Source organism: Aplysia californica, unplaced genomic scaffold (genome assembly GCF_000002075.1).
Source record: "Aplysia californica isolate F4 #8 unplaced genomic scaffold, AplCal3.0 scaffold00030, whole genome shotgun sequence".
Taxonomy (NCBI): Eukaryota; Metazoa; Mollusca; class Gastropoda; order Aplysiida; family Aplysiidae; genus Aplysia; species Aplysia californica.
Genome location: NW_004797300.1, coordinates 2,192,512 through 2,198,127, shown reverse-complemented (window position 1 = coordinate 2,198,127; position 5,616 = coordinate 2,192,512). Strand labels below are relative to the sequence as shown.

Genomic DNA, 5,616 nt, shown 5'->3' with positions numbered 1-5,616 from the left:
ACGTCCAGACTCCAGTTCGAGTTCCGAGTAGGGAGAGCTTTTTGTCGCATCTCGGTCTTTCTGCTGGACGCTATTGTGTCCTTCTCGGTCTTTCTGCTAGGACGCTGTTGTATTCTTCTCGGTCCCATTAATTGGCTCTGCCAGTCAGGGTCATAGCCCACCTCCCAAAATGATGGTAATTGTGTCAATGGGGGGCGAACAATGCCTATGTTCAAATTAAAAAAAAATAGTGCTGCTTTCTGGAAGTAGCTATTTTGGTCTAATCGGGTAATTGAAGAAGAAGAAGAAGAAGAAGAAGAAGAAGAAGAAGAAGAAGAAGAAGAAGAAGGATTCTTCGGTTAAAAAAAACAGAAATAAAAAAACAAACAAACGAAAAAAAACCCCGGTCTACTATAATGGCCATTCAAGCAAACAAGCGTACGGTATAAGATTTCTGTGAACACTAGCAGACGATCCAGCTCGTAAGCAGACGATAAAAGGAATCTCGGAGCCGAGAGCGTTCGTCCGTCTAGTCGTCTGCCAAGAAACGGTCTTTTCTGGCAAATTAGCGGCACTGAGTGGCCAGATACGTCCCGCGAGTCCAGACTACGTGAGAGAAGGCGCGCTGTATTGCGCGGACATCTTCACTCACTCACTCACTCACTGACACACGCACGCACTCACGCACTCACGCACTCACGCACGCACGCACGCACACACGCACGCAGGCATGCGCACAAAACTTGCTCACCCCATTTACACCCCGTGTGTCTGTAGAGTGGACCCCGCGCGTGCGTGGAGTGTGAGGACGTCATAAGTTTGGTGACTTCACAATCCGTGAGTATGTTGTTGGGTAGTTTGTACAACTTTGAGATCACTTTGAAATAAATAAGACTGCCGTCTGTGCTGTAGTTACTTTTGTCATTGGGAACTGCAAATTTGCATTGTTGTTGTGCTTTTGATCAACGTTTATTCCAGTAAATTCCGCACAGAAAAGTGTTTTTAAATTATCTTAAACACTGTCGAGCCACCAAATTTTTAAAAATAAAAATGCCGAACTGGCTGGAAAATGCCGGTTTCCTCGATTATATTAAATTGAAGAGAGCCTGATTTCCACACGAGGCCTCACAATAACATTTATTTTTTTAACTTTTCAAGAACAAGTGAGGAAGGTTGGAGGGTTGTTCTTACTCTTTTTATTTCCTGTCTATTGTTTCTACTTACTGTCTGTCCGTGTTGCTTCTCTTCTGCACTAGATTAATGAACGGTATAGCGTCGTTGTACCTTTATTTATTGGTCGAAGAAGAGCAAAAGAAGAACACGTTAAAAAAAATGCAATAGTCTTTTTCAAGCAATAAAGAAGAGTGAGTATGGACAATGATTTTGCTGTTAAACCATGAAGACAGTATACGGAATTAATATGTCTCTTTATTGGTGAATACAAGAAGAGATTTCACACAAATTCTGCATTGACAAAATTTTTTTTTTAAAGAATAGTTTAAGTTAAACAAAAATCTCCTGAAAGGAAAGAAAAAGTTCACACAACCTCCACCTTTAACCGGAGCTTTTAAGATTTGTGTGTTGTTTTTAATACCATCTTTTTTTTTCTTTAAGGGGGGGGGGGGGGGGGAAGCGCTCTTTTTTAAATTTTTTTTTTTGTCAAGTTCATAGCGGGTGCTCTCGTGGTCGAGAGGTTACGTTGTTCGCATCTCATTCAATAGGTCCGAGGCTCGAATTAAGATAGCGACGGAATATTTTCTTCTCTAAAATTCTCTCCTTTCACCCCCTTTCCTGTCTTCTAACAATGTTCTGTCGTCTGCTTTCGTCTCCCCTATCTGCACCTAGACTTCTCAGGTATGTGCAAAAAATCTCGGAGGTCCGTGTGCAAGTTGCGGGCGTTAAATATCCCTTGGTGGTCTAAAGGCGATAAGAATAGGATTTGGCAGCTACCCGTGAAAAATTCAAAATTTGCTACCTACTGAACATGTTAATCGTGTCTCACTCGCTCATATAACGTTACACTGTTGCGAGCAGGGGCGAAGGCTGACTTGTTTGACAGGGTAATCAAAGTGAAATGGGACCAGATAGGGCTGGAGATATCACACTCACACAAGTCACAAGAATCTTACTGGCACTGGAGGCGGCAACTCTGAGTTGTGAATGAAAACAAATCCTGAATTCATGTTGTATGCTTGTTCAACCGCTAAAATAATCGGGAAAGTATTTCATTAAATATTTATTCTAACTAACCTTAAATTTAACTTTAGATTTGAACACACGAACACCAAGGAAAGAAGCACAGATGTCAGCACTACAATGGCATGTTATACCAGACAGCCGAAACACTTTGGTAGAGCACGCCAACTATCAATTTTTTTATTTCACATTTGGCTGTTTTTTGTCTAGCTTTTCGCGGCCACGAGCCTCTGTCATAATCGAGGTCACGATCTGATTATAGGACGTTAAAAAGTCGAGGAAAAAAACAAGCACTAGCAGTGTAGTAGCAGGAGTCAAAGGATTATTAGGAGTTAGTTCCCCTCACATCTGTGAGGTAGACTCGACCAGTGTAATAGTTCGCTTAGATAATCAGCGCGTCTGGGTGCTTATAACTGTGGCCCGAAAGGGGTGAACAAGGTATATGCAACAATGAAACAGTTCTGACTGCTATGCACATGTTCCCTTCAAATCCATTGGTTGACTCTTCCAGCCTCACTTTAAGCTTACTTAATCAAAGCTTGTGACTGCTTATGGAGTGGCCCGATAGGGGCAAACAGGCTATTTCTGTGGCAATGAAACGGTTTTGAAGGTTAGGTATAGTCTATTGTTCATTGGTGATTATGAACGTCTTTTTACATTTAATTTATGAGGTTTACGTCTATGGGTGAATTGACTGCGACAATGTTTCAAAATTAGGAAGGGAAGCAGTGATTATTTGATTATGTAGACGCTTCGCCTCTGGTTGCGAGAGACGTAAAACACTTTTTTAAAAAGGGGGAAAAAAAGATATAACAAATTCATAGCCAGCTGGATTCTATGACTGTTGTAGCAGCGTTTTGCATTGTGGTGAACAGACTCTTCACCTTCTCACACAGAACACGTGGGTTCGATATCCGAGTAGGGAGAGTCTTAAAACATTTTTTTTTTTCGTCTTTTTGCTGGGATGTAGCGTCTCTCTCAGTCTGGGATGTCTCTGACAGACACAGTCCAATTAGCCGCTATCTAAATGGTCTCAATTCGTGTCGATGAAGTCGGAAACTCTTCTTACAATTGCCTTAAATCCATGTCCAAAGAAAATTCGTGAATTGCTTCATTAAATATTTTGTGTCACTAAAGGAAGGCGGAACATTTAAAAAAAAATACCAAAGTAAAACAAAACAACAACAGCAATAACAGCAGCAGCAACAACAACAACAACAACAACAACAGCAACAGCAACAACAACAAAAACAACAACAACAACACAAAAACAAACCAAACAAAAACTGGTCCAATGTATGTTTGGTTATTGTTTTTAACAAGTTCTAGCTGCTTCCCAGACAAAAGACTTAAAAAAAAAACAACAAACAAATACAACAAACAAAAAACAACAAAACAAAGCAACAACAACGCAACAAAAAAGCGTTAAAAAACCCTCCAAAATCTTCTTGTCTATAGAAGGAAATATTTTTTTTCTGACGAAAGAAGAACATTTTGATCCAAGCTTCAATTGGTTGCAGCAAAATTTGCATGTCATCTTATTTTGTTGTCTTAAATGAAATTTAAGATATTTTTGTGAGATTATTATTTTGAGATTTGGGCAAGTTCACAAGCAACTGGCTCACAAGGTCAATGTACCCAGCATCTGTGGTGTACAGGGTAAGCTCTTTGCCGTCACACACAGCACATGTGAGTTCGATTCCCTAGTTAAGTACAGGCTGATAAAAAACAAAAACAAACAAACAAACAAACAAACAAAAACAAAAACCCAGCAACAGAACTGTACAACTTTTGTTTCAAAATATTTCGCACAAAATATTTGTACTAGAATTTTGTAATTTGGAACATGTATAATTAATTCATTCATAAGGAATTTTTTGTACATACAATTCACAAAGAAGAAACTTATTTTCGAAAACGAAAACGGCTTTTTATAAAAACCACCTATATAATAATATGCAAAATGTACCAATTTAAACGATCTTGTAAGTGAAGTTATGAAATGATTGGTTTTGTTTTTTCCTTTCTTTGTATTTTAAAATTTTAATTTTTCTATCCCTGTAACCTTTCAACAATATTTCTTTTCTTCTATGGAGTTTAACAAAATATTTTTTTTTGGAATTCTGGAATTCCGAGAATCAATGGTCTGTATGTCCTCCTTTTAGACTCGGCACATTTTAACACGTCGTTCGTAATGTTCAGTGGTGGCTAAACACAAGGACCCACTCAACCAGGAGAAATCAAAGTCACACACACTGTTACAGTACACCTTACAGTATGGAGCTGTTTTTAGAGACAACACGGGGGGGGATGAAGTTGCCCAAATAGACAGCATTAAAATTTGTGGAGTTGATATAACCTGAAAGGTGATTATGGGTTTTGCCAAGGTACCAAATGTCATAGAGGAAATGTTCACGCTTTTCAAGACGGTCGAGAAATCATGAACACATTGCTGTACTCTGATAGCTTCGCGAAAAGAACAATGGTACAGTCGTAGATGAAGATTTGCCTTGAGAATGCAGACCGTTGAAATATAGGAAAGTCATTGCTGCTGGCATTGTCTACGGAGAGACGTCTCATGGGGCTCATCTACTGAATTCTGCACCCTGATGACATTTAAATGGGTGCCAACGGTGTGTGATTGACCTGAAATAGTCGTTTTGTCTGGGAATGTTTAGTTCTGATTCTCTACAGGTCCTAACTGATGGACTATTTCCACCCTTGACATAAAGGCACTTTAACATCATTTCCGGACCTTGTGCGAAACTTACGAAATGAATTGGTGGTGAAGAAAAGTTTCTATACAAAAAGCTGTCTGCTCTTTTCTAAACTTAACCATGACCCCAGCAGGCAAAGGAAACTTTAGAAAACTATCTGCAAACTACTGTTGACCTGTTACACCACTGTAGCTTGGAATATTGCGCAATCGTTGTGATTTTTTAGTGGTAGTCTAATGCCAACTAGTGCGTCGTGCTACAAAAATGGGGACAGCTGAAAAAGGCTACTTTTTTACGCGCTATGTAGAGCAAAACTATTCTGTGGATTTATCTAAAACGAATCTCAGACAAATTCCTTTTGACTTCCAAATGTTGTGTACAAATTTAAACAGCAAAACTTCAGTGGAGGAAAATATTAACAAAAAAAGTAGTATAGTTTTTTAACGATCACCCTGTACTTCTTTTTTAAAATTAATCGAACATCTCTATCTGTCTCCTCGGGTACTGTCTATACCCTACTCAGACGGTGAGTTGCCTCTGAAAGACAAGATCGACCTCGATTACAACATTCTTAATTCCCTATCTTTTCACAGTCTCTTAGTCTTACGCTCTGTAATATCACTCCCTCTCTCCTGGAAGAGAGAACTTAAGCCAGTAGAGTATTCCCTCAACTGCAATTACTCTAATTGTAAACAGACGTAATATAGATAATTTGGTCCTTTTT

General features: G+C 39.1%; 1 protein-coding gene across 1 annotated transcript in view; it reads left to right on the top strand.

Moving 5' to 3' along the window:
- The first annotated feature begins 552 nt into the window (after nt 1-552).
- LOC101862164 (acetylcholinesterase-like) overlaps nt 553-5,616 on the top strand; it is a 91,318-nt gene continuing 86,254 nt past the window's right edge. The window contains exon 1 of the mRNA XM_035973790.1: nt 553-816. The gene's annotated coding sequence lies outside the window, so the exon portion shown is untranslated. The remainder of the gene's footprint in view (nt 817-5,616) is intronic.